This window comes from Asparagus officinalis, chromosome 10, assembly GCF_001876935.1.
Source record: "Asparagus officinalis chromosome 10, Aspof.V1, whole genome shotgun sequence".
Lineage (NCBI taxonomy): Eukaryota > Viridiplantae > Streptophyta > Magnoliopsida > Asparagales > Asparagaceae > Asparagus > Asparagus officinalis.
In genome coordinates this window covers 43,941,662-43,956,558 of record NC_033803.1, presented here as the reverse complement: position 1 = coordinate 43,956,558, position 14,897 = coordinate 43,941,662, and positions in this window count along the sequence as shown.

Genomic DNA, 14,897 nt, shown 5'->3' with positions numbered 1-14,897 from the left:
GTGGATTTAAGCTCGTGGAATACCTGCTGTTGTCAGGGCTCGTCAGCATCGGAATGATATCCGATCGGCCTTTTTGATTCTACGTCTGCGTCAACAACTTACTAAAATCACACTATACAAATACATCAAAGAGTGAAATGGGATTTTTGAATGAAAAAAACCCTTTAGCACGTCCCTCTTTATGTCCTTAATCAGCATATCCACTTTTTTCCTTTGTTGGAAAATGCTCTTTGATTTCTTTCCTTGCAAGTATACTATATACAAGACGACACACATGCGCAGCAAATCTTTTTTTCCACACAGACTTGCCTTTGCTTCTGCATGAACCCTAATCCACAATAGTAGACCAATGATTAGGGCATTGGTTAACACCAATCCACGTCATAATACTCTCCCATATACCCCTTATAACAGGCGTATGATTCAAATCTTCAGGCACCTGTTTACACACACAACATGTATTTTCATTAAGAATACCTATTCTCACAAGTCTCAAAGCCAACCATTCAATAAAAGAATATATAGGCACATTTTTTTTGAACCAGAGAAACAGGGTGAGGTACCCTGTTCATTTAATATATATAAGAAAAGTTTGGAAATAAATACATACGACTTCTCTAGATAGAAGGAAAGCAGTGGGAGTGGTGGGTAGGGAGCGGACCATAGTCGTCACCTACCACACAAAACCTACCACTTCCTACGTCTAGAGAAAACAAAAGAAAAACCAACAAAGAGAACAACGTATCCAAGAGGAATTAGAAAAACTGCAACAGACTGTGAAATTAAACTGGTATGGCTAGGCGCAGCTAGCTACTAACCAAAATGGAACAAAAATCGTCCAACGTACTTTCTTTCTTCTTCCTGTTGCAGCTCAAGACACGGCTTCTAGTTGCCAGAGGGGTTGTCACCTGCATCCGCAGGGGGAGGCTTCTTTGCTAGATCCTGTAGGCCAAGGTTGAGGGCTGCCCTTCGCAGTCTCCTTGCCGTCCTGTCGTCTCCGTCACCTGACCAGAAAATTATAAATCTCGCGATATTAGAAGCAATAGTTAACGAATTAGGTACAATATCCCTGAAAATTAACGAATTTCTACAGAACCATAACCACCAACAGTAACATGGCAACAAGATCTTCCATATGGCTTTTGTGTCCGGGCAAATGTTAGGAACTTGATAGAGCAGCAGCAAGTCCTCCATATTTGTGGGCCAACTGTTGACTGGGAAAAGAGGGAGGAGGTAGTTCCAGACTTCACGAGCAAAAGAGCAGTGAATAAAGAGGTGATCGTGAGACTCTGTCTCCCGATGACACAAGGGACAACTTGGATCACCAGTCCATCCTTTTTTAATCAAGTTATCTTTTGTATTCAGTTTCCTTTTAGTAATAATCCATAAGTGTATTTTTACCTTGAGGGGAATTTTGGATTTCCAAGTCAAGTTGAAAAACTTAGATTTAAGACCCCCTGCAGTAATAAAGGAGTAAAAGGATTTTACAGTGAAAGAGCCCGATGAGTGAAGAGGCCACCATAAAGCATCCTGCTCTGATGAGTCACCTAGGGATTGATGCTCTAGAAAAGAGAGAAGATAGGTAATGTCTGCCCTCTCACTGGGGGAAGTTCCCCTTCTACTAATAGGGTGCCAAACCCATGAACCATTGGCCCATCTTCCTTGCGATCCGATGCTACAATTGCTCGAGAAGGCTAGCTTGTAAGCATGTGGAAAGAGACTGCTAAGGGAGTTAGCTGATGCCCATTTATCATGCCAAAAACTACCCGTGGTGCCATTACCAACATTCCATCTGACAGTGTTGAAGAAGGTGGATTGAGATTGGAAAAGGTCCTGAAAAAATCTTGAATGTGAACTCTTCGGATGATTAGCAAAAGGGTTAGCTCCATGTTTTGAATAAATAGAGAAAAACACTTCACTGAGCAGGGATGATCTATCAAAAATTTTCCAGATCCATTTGGAGAGGAGGGCTGAATTAAAGGAGGGGATGTCAATCACCCCAAGCCCTCCTTCATCTTTGGCCTTACATACTAGGAGGGCTGAATTAAAGGAGGGGATGTCAATCACCCCAAGCCCTCCTTCATCTTTGGCCTTACATACTGTTCCCCAGTTAATTAGACATTTAGATCTGGCAAAGCTATGATTACCATTCCAGAGGAAATTTCTTCTAATCTTGTCTATGGCCTTGATGACCCATACCGGCAACTTGAAGAATGACATGTAATAAAGGGGAATAGAGGAGAGCACAGAATTCAGTAAGGTTAGTCTACCTCCAATTGAGAGGGATTTGTTCTTCCATAAGGATAGCTTCTTTTTGAAAGAATCTAGGAGAGGTTGCCACTCTCTTTTGGATAGAGATCCCCTTTTCAGGGGAAGACCCAGATAAGAGAAAGGGAGGGACCCTACAGCACAGTTAAGAGTCTCCGCTAATAAATTACCTTTGTGGGGGATTTTCCCAAGGTAGAAGAGGTTTGATTTCTGAGGATTTGCGCAAAGCCCTGAAATACTTGCAAATATGGAGAGGATTGTCTTGAGCGTAACCATGTCGGAAGAGTTATCCCTAGAGAAGATAAGGGTGTCATCCGCAAATTGAATAGATCTAATGGAATTGAGTTTACCTTTCAAATTTAGGTCGGAAAGGTCTCCTGAGGTTGCGCTACATTTGAGCATCTTACTAAGAACATCCACCACTAGCAGAAAAAGGAGGGGGGAGAGGGGGTCTCCTTGTTTGAGACCCCTGAAACATTTAAAGAAGGAGGATGGGGAGCCGTTAACCAAGACCGCTGATTTAGACGAGGAGATAATATGGTGTATCCAGGAACACCACTTAGGACCAAAGCCTCTGGCTTCAAGAAGGGAAAGGAGAAAAGACCAGTTAACACAGTCAAAAGCCTTGTAAAAATCAACTTTAATGGCACACACTTCTTTTTTTCCAGAGGAACAGTAGTTGATCATTTCATGGCCTAACAGAAAAGAGTCCAGGGAGGATTTACCTGCTTGGAAAAAATTTTACATGAACTGTTTATCAAGCTTATAGGCCGAAAATCTGAGGGGGAATTAGCATCTTCCTTTTTGGGGATGAGACAGATATAAGAATAGTTTATGTTGTGGTGAGATTGAGGGTAAGAATACAAACCCTGGATGAAGTCAATGACGTCAGATTTAAGGACTGTCCAAAACTTTTGGTAAAAGAGAATGGGAAGACCATCTGGTCCTGGAGATTTGTCGGGCTGAAGGCCAAAAACAGCTTCAGTTATTTCCTGCTGGGAGAAAGGGAGATCCAGGGAAGATAAGTCTAAGTGGACTGAAGGGTATAACATGTTCCAGTCGGGACTCAAGCTGGAGATTGGGGGTTTGCTGTATAAGTTAGAGAAAAAAGAATGGAAAGATTGTTTAATATCACTATCCGATGAGATGATAGAATCGTTAATGATGAGATAGGGAATGAAATTTTTTCTGCGATGGTAGGATGCCACTTTGTGGAAGAAAGCTGTGTTATTGTCACCTTCTTTAAGCCACTGAATACGAGACCTTTGCTTCCATTTAATTTCTTCGGCATTAGCAAGAGAGAGGACCTGATCCTTTAGAAAAGATCTACGGTGTTGCTCACGGGAGGATAGGTTTCTGACTTCTTCTGAGACATTTAAGGAGTGAATTTGAGACATGAGATCAGAAAGGTGATGGGAGAGGGATCCAAAACAAATCCTTTTCCACCATTTGATTCTCTTCTTAATGAGTTTAAGCTTGATGGGAAGGGACATATGGTGTTCTCCCCTAGGTGAGAAGGAAGACCAACTGGATTCTATGAAAGATTGGAAGGAGGGGATTGATAACCACATTTTTTCAAATCTAAAGAGAGTGGGGACAACAGGGGAGTTGGTGTCCAACAAAACTGGGCAGTGATCTGAACAATGAGCTGGATATGCAAACTGGACCATAAGAGGGAAATTGGCTTCAAAATCCATGGAGACAAAGAATCTGTCCAATCTAGCTAAAGATGGAGGGGATCTGTTATTGGAACCAGGTAAATTTCCTCCCACTAAGGGGGAGGTCAATCAGGTGGACCGAGTCTATGAGACGCTGAGCTCCACGCGGAGAAGCTATCCGCAAGTAGCAATATCATCATATAGGGTCGTATATGCAGTAGAGATTCTGAATTTACTGCCAGTGCAACAAGCATATAGTTTATGGATACATGCATAAATACCACCCCATTTCACAACCAAATAATTCTTAACTTTTAATATCCTCTTCCATTGTCATATGACTCACTCGCTGTAGACTGTACAGCCCAAATACTAGCGTGTTTTAGATAAGATTCGTGAAGACACTTGATCCAGAGAGTTGTCACGCGCCTATGCGGAAGTGTGCTCGCACACCGAATGAATTTGTAAGCACGAGAGAAGAGAACCAATCCACACACGAGCACAATTCAATCCAAAATGCGACAAATCAAACCAAATACAGAGATATATGTGGTTCAGCAATTTGCCTATGTCCATGGGAGAGGATGGGGAGATTCTGCTAAATCAAGAAGAGTACAAAAGGGTTACAACTCACAAATGAACCCTAAACCAAAGCTCTCTTCTTGCTCATAATATCTCCCTCTCACAATGCTCAGTACAATCTCAACTCCATATTAAAAATCTCATCTCGTCACCCTAGAAATGAGTGTTTCTAATATATATTAAAACCCAATCAGAAACAGAGCAGGAAATAAAACAGCCCAATATCCGCTATGCGGTCGACCGCCAAAAGTCCAGAGGCATACTCTTGTTTCGTGCACGTTTGCGGTCGACCGACGCACCACTCGCGGTCGACCGTGAAACCCGCAGATTGTTCTCCTGCATTTTCTCCTGAACTTTTGTCTTTTCTACAATTCTCCACTTCAGCGAATGTTTTCCCAAAACTGAGCCGACACCAATACCAACCAAACTGTTCCACTTATTGCGTCCAGTATAAAGTGGAATAAACCCACGATAACGGACTCAATCCATAATAAGTCGGGAACCCAAATGAGAATGCGAACAATCTCTAAATGTCAGTATCATCACATCAAACCGACTGCATCAAATTAACTGCCTACGTACCCTCTCTCTCAAGGGATCAAGTCGCCCGTAGTTCATCCAAATGGCCATCAACGGCTTCAACAAACATAAATGTGCAATAAGTTCTGATAATAATCAAACTTGTTGCTCGGAACCACCTTAGTGAGCATATCAGTCGGATTATCCTTCGTGTGGACCTTCACAATCTTCACATCGCCATCTTCAATAACATACCAAACGAAGTGATAACGTACGTTAATGTGCTTCGTCCGCATATGGAAAACCTGATTCTTCGCCAAATAGATAGCACTCATACTGTCACAATGAATAGTGACGGACCTTTGCGATATACCAAGTTTCTCCAAAAATCCCCAAAGCCAAATAGCCTCCTTCACAGCCTTCGTAATCACCATATACTTTGCCTCTATTATAGATAAAACCACCGTTGACAATAAGGTGGATCTCCAACACACCGCCGCACGGGTAAAAGTGAACACATACGCCGTCATAGACCAACGCATATCCAAATCCCTGACATAATCCGAATCAACATAGCCATTGCACAACTACCCACATGTAGTGTCCCGCTCGAAAACGAAACCAACATTGAGCTTACCTCAAATGTACCTCAAAATCCATCTCACGGCGTCTCAATGACCCACTCCTGGATCGTGCATGTATCTAGAAACCATGCTCACCGTCTGTGATAAATCTGGCCTCGTACATATTGTCGCGTACATCAAGCTCCTAACTACACTCGCATATGGAGTCTTCGACATCAACTCTCGATCTTCAACTGTCTTTGGTGAAAGGTTAGCTGAAAGCTTTAAATGGGCTCTCAAAGATACACCAACTAGCTTCATATCCATGCTAACGTTGAATCGCTGTAGAACCTTTTTCAAGTAAGCCACCTGTGTCAAACAAATTCTATCATTCTTCTTGTTTCTGTTGATCTCCATCCCTAAAATGCACTTAGCCTCACCCAAATCCTTCATCTCAAACTCAGTTGAGAGCTAAATCTTCAACTCATCTATAGTAGACCTGGAAATAGAGGTAACCAACAAGTCATCGACATAAAGCAATAAAGTAATGTACGTACCTCCTTTCAACTTGCAAAAATACACGTAAGGATTAAACTGGATCCGAGTGTACGAATGACCGATCATAAATCTATCGAATCGCCTATACCACTGTCGAGAAGACTGCTTCAAACCGTATAGCGATTTCTTCAACCTACAAACCAACTTTTTCTTCCCTGCAGCTTGGAATTCCAATGGCTGAGTCATATATATTTCTTCATTAACATCACTATGAAGAAATGTCGGTTTCACATCCAACAGATCTAACTCCAATCTATACTGTGCCACCAAAGCTAGCAAAATTCGAATCGAAGAATGCTTTACCACTAGAGAGAAAACCTCATTATAATCAATACATTCCTCCTGTGAATTGCCCTTCGTAACCAATCTAGCCTTGAACCTCACTAGAATGCCTTCAATGCCCTTCTTCTTCGTATATACTCACTTACAATCAATCGCCTTTTGCCCCTTTAGAAGCTTAACAAGCTGTCATATATCGTTCTTGTGAAGAGATTCCATATCCTCCTACATAGCTACCTACCACGAATCAACCTCCAAACTCTGCTCGGCCTCTCTGAATGTAATAGGCACCAACTCATCAATACTCTACACCAGAAGTGCATATGCAACTACTGTATCGGTATATCGTGCTGGCATCCATATGTCTCTCCTCTGTCTCTGAACCATAATAGAATCCTGAACCTGAGCCGTCGGTCCCTGATCATGCACATCTGTACCCGTATCCTCGTCGTCATCACCATGCTCGCCTGGCATCACTTTAGTCGGCACTCTACTGGATACTATACCATCTGGACAATATAGAGCTGCATCGATCTCCACCACCTGCGATGTCTCTAATATCGGGTCGCACTCCACCTGATGAGAGCTGGGAAGCTTCAAGATAGAAGCCTCATCGAACGTAACGTCTCCACTTAGCACAATATTCCTATCAACTGGATCTCATAGCTTGTACCCCTTGACACCACGCTTGAATCCTACAAATATGGTCTTCCTAGCTCAAGGTTCTAACTTATCAATCTTAAAATGATAGTATACATGATACGAGTTGTCATGCAAGCACCCTTTGGTTGCGGAATTACCAAAAGGTGGGTTGAGAAGAGGATGATCAAAACACAAGAACAATTCAGTATGGCGAAGGAAATTACCTTTTCTAGATTATGAGTATGAAAAGATTACAATCCCTCTCTCACAATCTCACTAGAATCGAGAACAACCTCTCAACTCTCTCTCTAAACCCTAATACAATTATTAGAATTTCTCTCTCTCTAAGGTCTCCCTTTTGAAACCCTACAATAACCTATTTATATCAGGTACAACGTGGGTGGCAATCTTGTAAATAAACAAGCCCAAAAGAAAGAGGAGTCCTTGTCAGAACAGAATCCAAAACGAAACAGGAAACCCAGAATTCACGATCCGGTCGACCGCCAAGCATGGTCCGGTCGACCGGTCAGAGAACTTTCTGTTCCCTGTACCCTGCAGGGTTGTCCGGTCGACCGGCATGTGTGTCGTGGTCGACCGGACAGGGAACTGCCAGTTTACCCTGTTCTTCTGCGTTTCTCTTCTTCCAAATTCTTTTGCCACCTTCTTTGGCTCCAACCACGACTCTATTCTTAAGATACCATGAGAATCATCTATCTTCAAGCTCCCATGAGGATCACTAAGCTCCCGAGACAGGGAAGAAGATACACCCGTATCATGAGCCCCCCTTTAGGAACTTGAAGTCCCGTTCAAGTTAGAACTGAAGCTGAGGGAACTCACGAGCCCCTCCTCCTTTTCTGAAGCACCTGGCCTTGCTAGGAATCTGATCTCGACGTCCGATCGGAAATAACTCATTCATCCCGCGTCTCGTCGTAGTCACTTTTCGCTCCAAGTTGTAATCCTTCATCGATGGCTTTTCTAGAAGTCTAATGCACATCGAGACAAACTTCTTGCTTGCATTCACTAACCTCTTCGCTCGCGTCACCGTCCCCAAGCTTGTCTCCCTCGGAAGAGATGCCGAACGAAATATAAACTTTTCACCACCCTTGGTGAATGTATACTTATGAGCCCGCCTCTCGTAGATCATATATCTATCCCATAAGTACGGATTGTCCAGTATAATCTGACAAACATCTAATGGAACTACGTCGCATGTGACCTCGTCAATATACGACTTATGGAGTGCAAATCTTACAGTACATTGATCAACTACACTTAGCTGCTCCTCCTTCTGAATCCACCCCAATGGATAGGGCTTCGGATGCTTGACCATATTCAGACCCAACTTCTGAACCAAGGCTTCTGATATCAAATTCTTCTCGCTGCCCGAATCAACTATGGCATCAACCAAACTGGTCTTCACTTGCAACTTAAGCACAAAGAGCTGCTCCCTCGGGTCGTCATCTTCTTTAGTGGCATGTTTCCCCGTCATAAGGTTGAGACTGCTATTGGGTTCCGTCATCCCCGGGACTTCTTTCAAACCTTGAGCTATCACGTACGCTTTTTTCTCTTCCTTCTTCTTCAACCCCCTTGGCTTGAGATGATGATACTTCTTCTAGCACTGATCAGCTATGTGCCCTGTCTTCTCGCAATGAACACAAATCAGTCCTGTTTTCCCTGGATCACCCTTCTTCTTCTCCTCCTTAAACTGAGAACCACTAGACTCGCCTCCAACTTGCTTTGCATCCCCCTTTGCTTCGTTGCTCTTCTTTTGCTTGCCCTCAATGGCAATGGCCTTCACGCTCGCCTCTGCAATAGTCTCGACCGTGAATAACCTCATCTCCTTTCGGATGTAATCGCTCAATCCCACCATATACTTTATGAACACGGAATATTCCTCTGTCGCAATGTTAAGAACCATTGCCTGCTGCTGGAACTCCGTAGTGTATTCTTGAACGGTTTGATTGACCCTTTGGCGCAAGCCATACCACTTGTACCAACGCTCCTCAAGGAATCCCATCGGATAGAACTGTTTCCTAAGTAGCTCCTTGAACTTGTTTCACGACACCACCTTCTTTTCCTGCTTGCAATAGGATTTCCACCACGTCAACGCGTGTCCTAAAAGCTTCAAAGTCGCGAACACAATCTTCTCTTTTGACGAATAGCCATAAAGAGTAAAATACGTCTCCATCCGCTCAATCCAGTCATCAAGCCTCTCGACGTCAACACTCCCATCATAAATAGGAATCTCCACTCTAAAATCAATCTTCAGATTCTGGTAAGAATTCTTACCCCTTTGATGCGGTGCAGCCTTGACGGTCTCGTCCTCCTCGTTGGAGCCTGAAAGCTCGCTCTCTCCACCGGACTCTATAGGTTTCTTCTTAGACCTAGAAGAAGATTCCCCCTTTTCGTTCCCTCCTTGGATGAGACCGACAAGTTTTGTGAGTGTCGACCCTATCGTCTCGATCTGCTTCTCTAATGCATCAATCCTCGCTGAATTATCTCCTTCAGCGATCTTCTCCTTCCTTAAATTCTGGACTCCTTCCAATGAAATAAGGATCTCGCCAAGCTTCTTGTATTAGGACCGAGTAAGGACCATACACAGGATGCCCCTTCACCGGATCTGATGCTCTGATACCAACTTGATACGAGTTGCCGTGCGAGCACCCTTTGGTCGCGGAATTACCAAAAGGTGGGTTGAGAAGAGGATGACCAAAACATAAGAATAATTCAGTATGGCGAAGGAAATTACCTTCTCTAGATTATGAGTATGAAAAGATTATAATCCCTCTCTCACAATCTCACTAGAATCGAGAACAACCTCTCAACTCTCTCTCTAAACCCTAATACAATTATTAGAATTTCTCTCTCCCTAAGGTCTCCCTTTTGAAACCCTACAATAACCTATTTATATCAGGTACAATGTGGGTAGCAATCTTGTAAATAAACAAGCCCAAAAGAAAGAGGAGTCCCTGTCAGAACAGAATCCAAAGTGAAACAGAAAACCCAGAATTCACGATCCGGTTGACCGCCAAGCATGGTCCGGTCGACCGGCCAGAGAACTTTCTATTCCCTGTACCCTGCAGGGTTGTCCGGTCGACCGGCATGTGTGCCACGGTCGACCGGACAGAGAACTACTAGTTTACACTGTTCTTTTGCGTTTCGCTTCTTCCGACTTAATTCGCCGTCTTCTTTGGCTCCAACCACGACTCTATTCTCAAGATACCATAAGAATCATCTATCCTCAAGCTCCCATGAGGATCACTAAGCTCCCGAGACAGGGAAGAAGATACACCCATATCAATACAGGGCACCCAAATACCTTGAGCTGGTCATAGTCGTGTGCTGGCTCTCCCGACCACATCTCCTAGGGGTTTTCCCTCAATCGCAGATGAAGAAAGTCTGTTAATAAGGTGGCTTGCATATGAAAGTACCTCAGCCCAAAAGATCTTCTCCAAACTACTGTGCGCCAATAAACATCGGATCTTCTCCAACAAAGACCGATTTAACTTCTCTGCCACCCCATTCTGATGCGGTGTATGACTAACTGTGAAGTGTCTATGCCCTCGTCTTAACATAGCTATTGAAAAGGACCTGATGTGTACTCACTACCGTTATTGGATCATAACGTCTTGATCTTTCTTCTTGTCTACAGTTTTAACCTCTTCTTCCACTCCATAAATATATCTAGGATTTTAATCTTCTTTGCCATGGTGTGCACCCAACAATGCCTAGAATAGTCATCAACGAACGTGACAAACCAATGTTGACCAGCAAGTGATGCAATCTTGGTAGGACCCCAAACATCTGTGTGCACGTAATCCAGGATGCCCCTCGTCTAATGAATAGTAGTCTCGAACTTCACCTTCATCTTCTTGCCAAGTACACAATGCTCACAGAACTCAACCTTTCTACTCTTGGCTCCCTTCAATAGTCTCGTCTTGCACAGTGCCTGTAGTGACTTCTCTCATGTGTGGCCTAACCTATAGTGCCAAAGTCTACTCATGTCCGTCTTTGATATAGTTGAAGCAACCTGACCAATCTTGATGCTCCCCATCAGATAATATAAGGTCCAAATGCAGACTCCATTCATCACTACTAAAGATCTCTTAGCAACATTTGCTACAGCATCCTCAAAGGTCACCTTGAATACCTTCGCCTCCAAAGCTCCAACTGAGATAAGATTCTTCTTCAACTGAGGAACAAATCTCACCTCCTTCAATTCACGGACTACTCCATCGTGCATCCGAATCCTCACGGTACCTATCCTACAAATATCATAGGATTGATCGTTTTCTATGACAACAATACCCCCATCGAGTCTCTCAAATAACGCAAACCAATCTCGCCTAGGGATCATATGATAAGTAGCGCCAGAATCTAGCATCCAATCTAATGTATCCAAGTGGTTCACCTCCGGAGTAATCAGTAGAGAAAAGCTCGAATTATCTGAATTATCCCCTTTCACAACATTCACATCATTATCTTTTGGGCCCTTTTTCTTGCCATTCTCCTTCTACTTAATCTTTGGACAATCTCTCTTCTAATATCCCTGCTCCTTTTAGAATAAACATTGGTTCTTTGCTAACTAGTGACGACCTCTTGACTTTGACCTTCCTCTATTACCATCTCTCGGATATGGGCTTCTACCTCTCGTCGACAAGGTCTCTCCTGAAGTACTAGCACGAGAAGTCTCTTTGTCCTTCCTCCTCAAATCATAATTCGTCAAAGCGTTAGTTACTTCACTATAGCTGATAGAAGATCTCATGTTCAACAAAGTAAGCATAAAGGTATCATACTACTCATCTGGTAAGGAACCCAAAAGAATAATAGCATTGTACTCATCCGATATCTTCTCATCAACATTCGCCAAGTACGATAACAACATAGTGTAGTTGTTCACATGAACTGCTAGTGAGGTACCTCAGGACATCTGAAATCTGAATAACCTATGCAGCAAGTGTAATTTATTCTCAACACTCTTTGTAAGATACTTATTGTTAAGAATTTTCCACATCTTATTGCAGACGTTATCCCAATCATATCATATTTCAGCTCTTGTTCCAAACAAGACCTGATCACTCCATAAGCGTTCCTATTCATCTTTTCTCATACCGACTCTTCAAATTTAGGTGACCTCTCTTGGACCATGATGGTCTCCTCTAAATTCTGAGCATTGAACACGTCCTGTACGTCGCTCATCCACAAACCAAAATTAATCTTATCGTCATACTTCACCACACAAATTTTGGTGTTCTGAAAACCAACTTGGACTGTACCCGTCATCTTGCTGATTTCACCAACTTCTTCACTCATACTCACAGACTTCAAATTGCAAAGAAAAGATTCAAACTTTATAGAATTTAAAAGTTACCCAACTGAACCCTAGAATGGATTCCAATTAGATCTCCTAACCACACGAGGAAAGCAAAATCTTCAACGGCAACCCCAAACATTGTCTCTACCGAAGCCTAGAACTCCAAAAACCAAGCTTCCAAGTGAATCTTCCTCCACCTAATCTAAAACTCTAGATCTGAAATCTGGGCTCTGATACCAATTGTTGCGCGCCTATGCGGAAGCGTGCTTGCACACCGAATGAATTTGTAAGCACAAGAGAAGAGAACCAATCCACACACGAGCACAATTTAATCCAAAATACGACAAATCAAACCAAACACAGAGATATACGTGGTTCGGCAATTTGTCTACGTCCACAGGGAGAGGATGGGGAGATTCCACTAAATTAAGAAGAGTACAAAAGAGTTACAACTCACAAAACTCACAAATAAACCCTAAACAAAAGCTCTCTTCTTGCTCACAATAACTCCCTCTCACAATGCTCAGTACAATATCAAATCTCTGTTAAAACTCTCCTCTCTTCACCCTAGAAATGAGTGTTTCTAATATATATTAAAACCCAATCAGAAACGGAGCAGGAAACAAAACAACCCAATATCCAAATCGCGGTCGACCACCAAAAGTCCAGAGACTTTTGTGTCTCTTGGGTTTGTGCGCGGTCGACCACCGAACCCATCGCGGTCGATCGCCATAAGTCCAATGGCATACTCCTGTTTCGTGCACATTTGCGGTCGACCGTCACGTCACTCGCGGTCGACTGTAAAACCCACATATTGTTCTCCTGCATTTTCTCCTGAACTTTGACCGTTTCTACAAGAGTATCCTTTTTAGAGCGTATATACCAAATCAACTTTGCAATTAAGGCTAAATTTCCATCCTTCAGCACTGTACACCCCAGTCCACCACAAGCTGTTGATTTACGAACATCCGTCCAATCCATGTGAGCCAATCTGTGCCTCTCCTCCCTACCTCCCCATAGAAATTTTCCACGCATAACATCAATGACTTTGAGAACAAAGCTATATATGGTAGCGTGAAACCACTCGTCCAAAAAACTTGAGCACCAAAAAGCACTGATCTCACTAAGATACGGAAACTCGTTGGAGACAATTAAAAATTTTGTTAATTACATTGTGACACTACTTTTCAAAAAACTTGGATCCGCCACTGCAGGGTAGTGGAGATTAGGATCCAAATTCGGGTTATAGTCAAATTGGGTTGGGTTAGCTATGCTAGTGAAGTTTCCCTTCGTGTTCGAATCTGTATGTTTTTGGTAAGTAAATAAAAATTCTCATTACCAAATAGCAATTTTTACAAATTAACTCTATGTACACTTAACAAGAGCCTCTAATCACATAGGTTCCCTGTACAAGTTATAATTCTCATAAAGATTTTTGCCTTCTAATAGCCTAATCGCCTAAACTCCGCGCACTTTTTAGGCCAAAAATATGAAGCAAATACCGCAGCTCTGAACAGAAAACAGAGCACTAGATACTTCCTGGTCTGTTGTGTATCCTTAAGTCTACCAATGGAGGCTATATATGGAACTGCACTAGAACTTAACTTCAACCAACATGTCTAGCATTCAAAACATTGTAAATTAATTAATACCTGCAGCAACAGGGGCCCTCTTCGCACTTCCCATTGTAGCACTCCCTGCAATTGGTGCCTCCATTGTAAAGCTGCATACCATGGATTTGGAGCTCAATCTTTTGAATTTAAAACCGTATTAATTACCTTCAAGCTGATCAGTTCAATCTTTATGTATTTCTACAATACACTACTAAGGGGAGAAGTACTCTAATCTCTCTTTCATAGTTTCCTTTTTACCGCTAAAAATTCATACGTTGCTGTCCTAACTATGCTATGGCAAGCATTCATGACGCGTATATGTATGGTGTTATATCTTGACTTTACGATGGGACGCTATCGTCTTTCTCGCTCTTTCTCATAATTATATTAACAGATTAATGCGGTGGAGTTCCATCTTCTTTTAGAATAAACTTAACGGGTCACTACATCATCTACTGGTGTAACATTGGTTATTCTTGTGGGTCAAACAAATCTCATGGCGTGGATAAGAAACTCTTTCGTTTTAATGAAAAAGACTCTCCTTTATTAGTATTCATTAACCATTTATGGTAACTATTATGAGTTTGGTGGTTCAATAATCTCCGCCTACAAAGGTGACAATCATGTCTTATCAGAATACGATGGCTACAATATTTGGGGAAAAATTTTCAAAATTCTTAATTATGATTTGTTTCTTTGAATTACTCGAGTATGTGTTATTTGTGGATATCACCAACGTTTTGAGTAGGAACAAAATAACTAACTCACGCTTAAAATATTGGTGAACTCTCAATTTGCTTCCTAACGTAGGGCTGTCCATCCCGGCCGGCCCGACCCGACCCGGACCTGAAAACCGGGCTCGGGCCGAGCAAAACCGGAGCTCGGGCCCGGGCCTAAGCAG